The sequence below is a fragment of the Mesocricetus auratus genome, unplaced genomic scaffold (assembly GCF_017639785.1).
Source record: "Mesocricetus auratus isolate SY011 unplaced genomic scaffold, BCM_Maur_2.0 contig_4752_pilon_obj, whole genome shotgun sequence".
NCBI lineage: Eukaryota > Metazoa > Chordata > Mammalia > Rodentia > Cricetidae > Mesocricetus > Mesocricetus auratus.
In genome coordinates, this window is record NW_024434992.1 from 5476 (window position 1) to 17275 (window position 11800).

Here is an 11800-nt window from a genome sequence, read left to right on the forward strand (position 1 = left end):
TAATTCTATCGGTGTGGGACAGATACTGGGACACAACATCCTCTTATATTCAGTTCTGCTCTAATCAGGTAGCAGACATGTGGATACGCTGTGTGGAAGCGAGCTCAGGCATCCTGGAATGAACTGTGTGGAAGATAAAGTGAGACAGCAGGACAGAGTGGTTCATTGTGGAAGGACCACTCACATTTAAAGATATTTTGGGAGGTGTTTAGACTTTAGATGGCTGAAGAGAAAGACTGCGTAGTGGAAGAAGCTGTAGAATTCTCAGTAATTAGATTTTGGGATACCAACTGAGTGAGGAGTGAGAAGTTCCATTGTGAAGATAAAGAGTTAAGTGTCACAGAAAATGTTCAGATATAACAACCAGGCCTGCAATGTGGAGAATTTCTGGTGCAGACCTGGGTTCTTAGGAAAAGGACAGATACACACTGGCACTCAACAACCACAGACAATCACAAGATCCAAGTCAGGAGTCATGGGAAAGTCATCAGTCACCAGCACAGTGACAGGAAAACCTGTACTGGGACATAAGAGGGAAGGGTCCAGGAATGCAAATAGTTTCTCTGCTGTTTATAAAGCATCTGGCTCTGAATTTCTGCTGTGGATGACTTACCATTATGAACAAATTTCATATTATATGTACTGGACTATTCTTCCTCTTTTATTGATATGCATTACAAAGCATTCTTATAGAATAATCTAGCAGAATATTTGAATTTATGTCTTGATATTTGCAAACAGTTTTCTTTGCTACAATAGAAAGGACAAAGGTCTTCAAATATAGAGACATCCATGCTGACTTCCATGTTAAAACACTTCCCTATTCAAACAGAGGCACCTAAAGTAGAGACTTGGCATTCCCAACCAGGAAATGAAATCACATCCAAAATTAGCATTTTTTGAGTTTCATGTGCATAGTTGTAAACATTAGTATTTAAAATTGAAATTTTTACCCAGCATTAATTTTTCCACTGTCAAATAAATATAGCATTCTAAATAGTGTTTTGACAGCTTTGTGGCAAAAAAACTTTTATCCCAAAGAGTCAAAGACAGCTGGATCTCAGTGAGATACAGGCTACCAATTCGGCATACTGATTTCTACAACAACCTGTACTGATTTCTACAACAACCTGGGCTTCGTGGTGAGAGTATTTCTCTGAAAAAATAGAAAAAGAAATTAGTATTTTTGTGCTGAGTCCTTAATGTTGCACTCGTGAGCCTGTTTCATGGTACCAGGCCACACTATTTTCCCAGTTACAAAAGTAATTACAAACCAGGTGAGGTTGACACATGTCAGTAATCCAATTTTTCAATATTATCCTGATATCTGATTCCAGGTTTATTAACACGAATTCTGGAGATCAAGAGGTCCGATTCTGAGACCACCATGGCATATAAAATGGATATGTCATTGGATGATATCATTAAGCTGAACCGGAGACAGCAAGGCAGTTGCGGCAAAGGCCAGGGCTTCAGAAGGGCAGGCTACCAGGGCAGCTGCGGTGGTGCCATGCAGGCCCCTGTGTAGGGGGAAAATGTTGCAAGCCTTTGAGGAACTGGCCTACCATGTCTCACGGCTCTGCGGGAGGAGGCAGGAACGGGCTGGCTCCCTACAGCAGGCATAAACAACTTTCCAACAAGAGGCAGCATAACCTGTTCCACAGCAACTTCTGTGGTGCAGCCAGCATGGAGATGGGCAGAATGTTGTTGGTGTCAAACCTTGACTGGGGGGTGTCAGATACAGATATTCAGGAACACTTCTCAGAGTTTGGAGCACTGAAGACAGCAGCTGTGCACTAAGATTGCTCTGCACGAAGTTTTGGGACAGCACATATGCACTTTGAACAGAAGACAGATGCCCTGAAGGCTATGAAACAGTATAATGGTGTCCCTTTAGATGGCCGCCCCATGAACATTCAGATTGTCACATCACAGACTGACTCACAAAGAAGATCTGCACAGAGAATGAACAGAGGTGGCATGAGGAGAAACAATGGCTCAGGGTGCTTTGCTGGTGGCCTCATCTGGAGAGGGACCCGTGGAGGCAGCATTGGAAGAGGTAGAGGTATGAGCAGGAACTCAAAGCAGCATATTTCTGCCGAGCAGTTGGATGCACAGCTGGATGAGTACAATGCACAGATGGACACCAGTTAAACAGCCAGGCAAATCCACAGAAGTGACAGGTCCCAGAATCTTTGTCCGTAATTCCTAGAGGGAGGGTTGGCAACTGGACTGTGTAGACAATGTTGGATTTCTTTTTTGTTTGTCTCTCTCTCTCTTTTTCCCTGTTTTAAAATGGGATCTAAAAACTCATGCAAATGCTTTTTCTTTCTCTTGTTTTAATTCAGAAACACACCTGTTTTGTACCGAGTTACTTTGGCGATGAATTTTACTGGTTACTGTTTTGGTGAAGGTGGCATTTTCACCTTTGCCATAATAAACTAGAATTGTCTATAGGAAAAAATATAAAAACCGAATTCTGGTGTCAAAACCTATTGTGTTTTAGTATGTTTTGAGCTGAAACCTAGTGGTGAGAATGTGTAATTTCCCACAGGAGGAGGCTCAATGCCTGCAGCCAGCTCAGGGATTTTTTTTACAGAGAATGGATTCTGCAGAGTTGTAGCAGTCTGCTTTCTGTGGTTGAGAACAATTTGCTTGCTGTCTCCCTTGATCCTCCTGAGGGTTTCTTGGAAAATTACTTGCTAAGAGTATTCTTGGAAAGTTACTTGCTAAGAGTATTCCTTTCTGGCATATTTTCATGAAATTTGTCTATGGTAAATTAAATAATTCATTTTGTGTGCTTACGTGATCCCAAACTTTCAGTTCCTTTTCTGCTCCTGAGGTTTGACTGGGAAATGATTGGAAGTAGCATTCAAGTTACAGTCACTGAAGGTGCTTTCGAGGTATTTTCAGTGTTATTCCTGTGTATGGCAAAAAGGGAATCACTTGTAGAGTCCTATATCTTTAACTACTTGAGTACAGTTTTGTTTTAACAATCCAGGTACTTTCCTTCTGAATGATCTCTTTCTCATGTTGGGGCAATTAATCCCCCAGATCTATTTGTTCTAGAAATAGATCCCCTAGATCTCTTTCTAGAAAAAATAGTTCTAGAAAGTCGTGAGGGAAGATACAGTAGAGAATCATCTGGTGGGACACAATTCAGTATTCCCACATTCTGTTTTACTAGAATTATTTCCAATGAGAAAGATCTCAGAAATATCCTGCTATAGCTATGAGAAGACTATCTAGATAAGAATTGGTACTAGTTGGAAAATCAATCTTATATGAATATTCATGTGAGTTATGCATAGTGGATTTAGGTTCTCCTTCAAGACATATCCTTCCCTAATGCTCAGAAATAGGCTAGGCCTCCAGTTCCAGAAATAACTTTCCTGTGGTTGAGAACTCCTTAATTCCAATTATAAGCTGTTGGTTACCACCAATGTATGTGTGCTGCTCTTGCAACCTTCAAGTTGTCATGCAGTGCAGACCATTGTTATGGTCCATAATTTTCATACCTGGGAAGGGCTGTTGGCTTTAAATGTTTACAGATTGCCTTATGATACGAAGAAAGCTAGTCCCCACAGTGGAGGTTTTCAATTCTTGTCCTCATCAAGACTACTGGCTCTGACTGAAGCACATGGCTTCTTCAGCATAGGACTCACCTGCTACTTCTGGGAGGTAAAGGGGACAACCACAGTAGACTGTACTGTTTTTGAAATATCAAGAACGTCAGTGACCAACAATATCAATGCAGGATGTTGTGGTTGCATTGTAAGAATGTCCATGGCCCTGGTGACGAGCATCATTAGGTAAGACTGGAAGATATCATGTATACTCTGACTGTGTATGCTTATAGACACTTAGATGTATTACAGCCATATGTATAGATGATAACATTTAGAAGACTTAAAATATTTTCATTCATCCTTACTGTTATTTTATTCTCTCTTCTTTTTTGTGTATATCTATCACTTCTCCATTAATCACACACACTCAATTTCTTTCTTTTAAGATTATTATTTCCTGTATTTTCTACTGCCCATTATTTACCCCTCCATACAGGAGTCTCCTTTTACTTTTGTGAATATTCTGGCTATTTCAGGTTTTATACTCACTTTTAAAGCTTGGAGCTAAGAACTTCCTATAAGAGAGAAGATGCCATCTCTGTTTTTCTGGGTCTGAGTGTATCCACTCAATATGATCGTTCCTGGTCCATATATTTATCAGAAAGGCTCATGATTTCAATTCTCTTTAGAGCTGAATAGTGTTTCATAGTGTATGTGTACCACATTTTCACTATTTGTCCAGTTCAGATATATTTAAGATGCTTCCATTTTGCAGTGATTGTGAAGAGAGCCTGATCAAGTATTTTTGGAGAAGGATACTAAGTCCTTTGAGACTATGCCAAGGCATGAAAGGGCTGGGTTGACTTGCTAAAGTAATTTAATTAGAGGATTTATTTATTTGAGGACTGTCCATATTGCTTTCCAGAGTGGCTAGATATTTGGTCATGATATTTTTATTTACTATGTCTGTCAGGTGAAAAACTCTTAGCCAACTGGAGGGGTGGTTGGTGGCATGAATGTAGTACAGCAATTTGCACTTACCCAAACATTCGGTACAGGGATTATTATGGTGGGGAAAGAGAGAATGAATGGTGAAAGAAAGACAGGCACTTTCTCCTTGTTAACAACTGTTAATAACACCAAAGAAAATTGCATTGTTCCTCCAAATTAGACAGTGGTGCACTGGAATTTTTTGGTGTGTGTGTGTATGTGTGTGTGAGTATGTGTGTGATGTGTGTGTGTGTGTGTGTGTGTGTGTGTGAAAACTCCCTGCTCAAAACTGATTTTTTGCTTTTTTTGTTATTTTTTTCTGAGAGAGAGAAGATTTCTCTGTGTTCTGGAACTTACTAGGTAGTGCAGGCTGCTCTCAAAGTCACAGATCTCTGCCTGACTCCCCAGTGCTGGGGATTAAAGGTGCTTGCTATCACCACTTGTCAAACAGCATTTTCCTTTTTTTGTTGTTTTTTTTTGAGACAGGTTTCTCTGTATTGTTTTGGAGCCTGTCCTGGAACTAGCTCGTTGACCAGGCTTGGTCTGAAACTCACAGAGATCCCCTGCCTCTGCCTCCCGAGTGCTGGTATTAAAGGCATTTGCCACTACTGCCCCGCCAAACAGCATTTAAAAATCTCTACCAGAGGTATACTTTCTGTAGCCTTGCTTTTTCTTTTTAAAACTTGGTTAGCTCAACATTTTAATGGGATTTTGTTAAGAGAAGCTTTCCTTGAGAGAAGCTTTCCCGCCAGCCTGGTTCTAGAGTCGCATCAGTCCCAAATAAACACACAGGAGGCTATATTAGTTATGAAGCTGTTGGCCTTGCTTGTCTCTTACTGGCTAGCTCTGCTTTAAGTAATTACCCCATAATTGTTAATCTAAGTATGTCTCTTACCGGAGAATAGCTCCGGGCTCCTACCCCATTGTGTTACATGCTGACTCTCCGTGTTTCTCCTTCCCAGAATCCTCCTTGACTCCTAGCCCCACCTGTCTATATTCCTATTGGCCAGACAGTGCTTTATTAACATAAGACTTCCTCAACAGGATTTCTTGTTTATCTGAGACAAGATTTCTCTATGTAGTTCTGTAGTTTGTCCTGGCTGTCTTTCATGTCAAACACTTATACAGCAGTACAGGTTCTTAGTTTTCATCCCTAAATGAATAACAAATTAAAAACAAATAAAGAAAAAATGAATGAATGAATGAATTCGAACATGAAAAACAATTCTAGGAATCATCAAGGGATGAGAAAAACTGTGCCCCTGCTGTTGTAACTTAAGAAAACCAGTGCATGAAGGAAAGACACCATGAGACAGGGTTCAAACTTGTCAGTGATGAAGAAAAACAGTAAAAATTAATGAATAAAACTAAAGGAACCTGGGCTGGGCATAGGATGAAGCTTCTGTTGTTGGGTTGGACAGCTGAGCTTGTCTAGCAGTGGATGCATACACAGAACAATGAGAATTCTGGAGGTTGTTGGGACTTGGGGCAGCAGGAGAAGAATCCCAGATACTGATTGCAAATTGAGTCTTCCTTCCTTCCTTTCTTCCTTCCTTCCTTTCTTTCTCTCCTTCCTTTCCTTTTTTAATGAATAAAATAAAATGGACCAGAATGGCATGGAGTTTCCACACAGTGCTTGGATGCCTATGCCCCCACCTCATGCTTCAGTATCATACAGGTGCCCACTGTCTCACCAATGCACATGCACACACGGGGTCCAGGAAAAACATTAAAGAGGTAGAATTTCTAGCTTTTCGAGAAAACACATGGTGGGGTCTGGTGCCCTCTTCTGGTGAAAGGAAATACATGTGGATAGAACACTCATGCATAAAATAATCACATGAGGTTTATTATCATTATGTTAGGTATTTCGAGACAGGGGTTTGTCTGTAGCTTTGGACCCTGTTCTTGAACTACCACTGTAGACCAGGCTGGCTTCAAACTTAGAGATCCACCTGTGACTGCCTGCTTCCCCAGTGCTGCTGTGATTGAAGGCCTGTGCCACCAATACCCAGCCTTCTTCTTCTTCTTCTTCTTCTTCTTCTTCTTCTTCTTCTTCTTCTTCTTCTTCTTCTTCTTCTTCTTCTTCTTCTTCCTCTTCCTCTTCTTCTTCTTCTCCTCCTCCTCCTCCTCCTCCTTCTTCCTTTTTCCTTTTCCCTTGGTCTGTAAATCCACATTTCCTCCCTTCCTCCCTTCCTTCCTTCCTTCCTTTCTTTCTTTCTTTCTTTCTTTCTTTCTTTCTTTCTTTCTTTCTTTCTTTCTCTCCCTCAACCCAGAGAGAAGGTAACCCTGTATGGTGTTTTACGTTTTATGTAAGACTGTGCTATATCAATCATGAGAGCTTCCTCACAATTGTTCACAGGAAACTTGGTTTTGAGAACAAAAGGACCTTGAAAAGTTTGTCCCATGCTTGCTACCATCTTGGTGAGGTCACTAGCCAACGCGCGCGTGCGAGCACACACACACACACACACACACACAGACACATGAATAAAATTGTAAATTAAATTTAATTTACAATAAAGTAAAAGAAAAACAACCAGGAAGCAGAGAAAAACCTTCCAGGAGTCACAGAAATAAAAGAAACCTGGGTGTGGTAGTACACTCCTTTAATCCCATCATTCAGGAGACAGAGGCAGGTTTGGAACTCTGTGAATGGCAGGCAGGTCTGGTCTAGGTAGAGATTTCCCAGGCTATATGAAAACATACCTGGAATCAGGCTGGGCAGTGTGGTTTCACTAACTTTAGTCTCACTAGCACTCACTCGGGGAGGCAGAGGCAGGGGGTTCCATGACCTGGTCTAAAGAGTGAGTCCCAGGATAGCCAGGATTGACTGTTTAGACCGGGGAGGGGTGGGGTGCACCTTGGTCCTTCCTCATCAAGATGATAGGAGCAGACCAAGTTGACTTCCTAGGGGAGGCCTTAACCTAGGGGCAATCTTGTATTTCGGAATGTGGAAAAACAATATAATAAATGTAAAAGAATATTTAAGAAGACAGATCCATTTATTTGAAAGGTAAAATTACTCGGTAGTATTTAATTTGAGAACTGGGGGTAGGCCTGTGTGACTGGCGGTGGCAGCCTGAAACACACCTGCAAAGGCAAAAAGCAAGTGACAGAAAGTGGTAAAATGTTTTTAAAAGGGAGACTTAAATGGCACAGACCTGCCATAGCCACCTCCTTCCCAATCTCCCTTCTTTCCTCCCTCCCTCGCACTCACATCCAGTCTTCTGCACCAGCACCATGCGGGGTCTTGTAACTGGCTGGTGAGTGACACTCTGTGACCTTAGCCTCCCTCCTAGAGAGTGATTTGCCTGTGTTTCACAGCTTCCTGTCACACTTTCACTACTTACCTGAAACAAAAATAAATCTTTCAAAACTCCAGATGTCCTCTGAGCAGAACGGAGTGGTTGTGGAGAACAGAAAAGCTTTATTTTAGGCGTTCCCTAAACACCATGCTTTATGTTAGGTGTTCCCTAAATACCCGGGGACATTCTGAGGGCATGGATAAGAGTAAGAGTTTGCTGGGAACCTTTTTGTCTCCTGGCGAATAGCTTCAGGTGTTTCTCGACTTAGGGTGATATTGGCTTTAAGAGTCTCATCTTTAATGAAGCTATAAGATCCTAGCTTTTATTTTACTTGATAGGCACATGTTCACTCTAGTCATCTTGGCTGTACAACTTTGATCATCAAGGCGTGCTGGATATTATTTTGTTGTTATGTTTTTGATTTTTTTTCAAGACAGATTTTCACTGCATAACAAACAATGCAGGGTGTCCTGGGACTCACTGTGTAGAGCAGTCTGGCCTCAAACCCACTGAGTTCTGCCAATTTCTGTTTTCCAAGTTCTGGGATTTAAGATGATGGATTTTTTAAAATTCTTGTTTGTTTTCTGGTTTTCCAGACACATTTTCTTTTTGTAACAATCCTGGCTGGCCTGGCCTGGAGCTAGCTCACTTTTATGGAGCAGGCAGGCTGGCTTCAAACTCACTGACATCTGCCTACTTCTGCCCCCCAAGTGCTGAGATGAAGAAAGTTGTTGGAATTTTCTATGCTTGTTTGTTTTTTGTTTTTCCATGTTTTTCTCTGGGAAAAAAACCTGCCTAGCTGGCCTGGCCTGGAGCTCACCTTGTGGACCAGGCAATCTTTTTTTTTTTAATATTTCCTTTTCGATTGTTAGTATTTGCCTGGCACTTTATTATTTCCTGTGTGTGTGTGTGTGTGTGTGTGTGTGTGTGTGTGTGTGTGTGTTGGAGTTTCACCTGCTTACTGGCCTGCCTGATTGAAATCAGGCTCATTGCTCCAGTGTGCAAGATTTCACATTTAGAGTTAGATTTTGTGCAGGGAGATACGTATCTGTCTGATTTCTTTTAATTACTGACCTAGGCCGTGCAGGCTTTCTTCTTAAAGCACACTGGGAGTGGGGGAGGGGTGTCTAATTGATTCAAGAAGCAAACTGTGGTGGGTTGGGGGAGGGGACACCACACAACTCTGATGAAAGTGGTAAAATGTTTTTAAAAAGGAGACTTAAATGGCACACACCTGCCATCGCCGCCTCCCTCCCTCCCTCAGTCCCACATGCCAAGTCTCATATCAGTGTGGTCTTGTAACTGGCCGGCCAGTGACACTCTGTGACCTGAGCCTCCATCTTAGAGAGTGATTCACCCGTTTTTCATAGCTTCCTGTCATACTTTCACTTTCGTCATCTGAGGGGTCGGCCGGCCATCCCTGATTTCACTGTATTCTGGGGTGACCGGCGTGATAACAAGTCATTTCCTCCTTGTTTGTTTGTCTGTTTGTTTGTTTCCTTTCGCTTTCCTTCCTTTCACTTTCATGCTCAGATGACTGGGGTAGGCCCGAGTCCAGGTCAACCTTCACTATGTCTCAGCTGGCGTAATAACGGCCGGTGGTGTTTGTGCCCCTTGCACGAGGTGGTTGGTGACATCCCTGTCCTGCTGTCCCTTTGTTGCTCCCCCTCCCTGCCTGCTCCCAGAGCATGATCGTGGGAGGACCCTCCAGAGCACGGTGCCAGCAGCCTGAGTGCTGGAGATATCAATCAGATGTAGAGGGTTGTAGGGCGACACCTATTGGTGGCAATTTTGTGCAGCAACATGCCTGGTTCCCTGGGCGCTCAGCAACAAGGGCGATGAATCTCCTGCAGTCAGGCGGTCAGAGTGACATGAGGAGAGTCCAGGCAAGCTGGCAGGTGTGTCGCGGAGGCGGTGGGAATGGTGGGAACTGTCTCTGTGTAGGAGATTGCACCTGTAGACTAAAGGATGACTTGGTGGCAGTTATGCATGCAACACGGGCCAGTTGCAGGATTGGTGGTGGCTTGATCTGGTCGACCAGAAGGCTTAAGTCCTTCATGTTACCACCATCAGTCCCCAGCAGTGGTCTCGGCGACCTGAGGCCTAGAGGAGGCACTGTCCCCAGCTTCGCTATGGGCCAGTGCCTGGGATTCTCCGCTGTCTCGGTGTACTTCTGGCCCTTCTGCCCCATCTGCAGGTGGCCTGGGTCCCCGGCAGTGGTCTCGGCTTCTCGAGGGCCAGAGGGGGCAGTGCCCTGTTCCTCTCTGCCTGTCAGTTCCAGTTCCTCTTATGGTCAGAATTTTTCCTCCACATGTCCTCCCATCCCGGACTTCTGGCATTGGGGTCCTTGCCCTAGAGGATGCTGTGAGCTGGCCTTTCCTGCATGTCCACCTCCATGTCGTTTTTGTTGTTTTATTATTATTATTGTTGTTGTCAGTATTTTATTATTCTTGTTGTTATTATTATTACTATTGTTATTATATTATTGTTTTGTTATTATTGTTATTCTTGTTACTATTATAATTTTTATTATTGTTGTTGTCCTTATTTTATCATTATCGTTGTTATTATTGTTACTATTGTTTTTGTTATTATTGTTAAAGGTATTATTATTATTTTTATCATTATTGTTTTTGTTCTATGATTATTATTTATATCGTTATTGTTATTTTTTTCGTTGTTGTTATTTATGATTGTTGTTTTATTATTATTACTATTGTTTTTGTTGTTATTGTTCTTACTATCATTATTATTATTTTTATTGTTCTATGATTATTATTTATTTTTGTTTTTGTTATATATTTGTCATTCAAGTTATTTTATTATTATTATTGTTATTATTATTACTATTGTTTTGTTGTTATTGTTATGGTTGCTACTATTATTATTATCGTTGTTGTTGTTCTATGGTTGTCATTTATTTTGCTTATTGTTATATATTTGTCATTGTTGTTACGTTATTATTATGTTTTTATTATTATTACTATTTTTGTTAGTATTGTTATTGTTACTATTATTATTTGTATTCTAGTTGTTCTTCTATGATTATTATTTATTTTTGTTGCTGTTGTTAAATTGTTGTCATTGTTGTCAGTTGATTATTATTAGTAATGTTTTGCTATTATTGTTATTATTGTTACTATTATTAGTATTATTGCTTTGCTTTCTAAGATTATATTTTATTGTTGATACTGTTGTTATATTTTTGTTATTTTATTACTATTGTTGTTATTATTACTATTGTTTTGTCATTATTGTTATCTTATGTTATTATTGCTATTGTTGTTACTATTATCATTTTTATCTTTATTGTTGGTGTTCCATGATTATTTCTTTTGTTATTTTATTATTATTTTTTCAGTATTATTGCTATTGTGTTTGTTATTGTTGTTATTGTTTTTACTATTATTTTTCATTATAATTGTTGTCCTATGATTATTATTTATTTGCATTATTGTTATATTTTTGTCGTTGTTACTTTACCAATATTGTTGTTATTGTTACTATTGTTTTTGTTATTGTTATTGTTGTTACTATTATTATTTTTATTATTATTGTTTTTCTATGATTATTATTTATTTTTGTTACTGTTATATTTTTGTCATTGTTGTTATTTCATTATTATTGTTAGTATCATTACTATTGTTCTTTTCATTTTTGTTATTGTTTTGTTATTATTGTTATTGTTGTTACTATTATTATTTTTATCACTATTGTTGTTATTCTATTATTATTATTTTGATTATTACTATTTTTGTTATTATTGTTATTCTTGTTACTATTATTACTTATATTGTTATTGTTGTTCTTCTATGATTATTATTTACTTTTTATTGTTATATTTTTGTCGTCATTGCTTTTTATTATTACTATTGGTATTATTATTGTTATTATCGTTGCTGTTGTTGTTTTTATTATTTTCACCACCCTGGC

General features: G+C 39.9%; 1 pseudogene; it reads left to right on the forward strand.

Annotated features, from left to right (window-relative positions):
• The first annotated feature begins 1387 nt into the window (after nt 1-1387).
• LOC121138680 lies at nt 1388-2173 on the forward strand (annotated as a pseudogene).
• Nucleotides 2174-11800: the final 9627 nt, after the last annotated feature.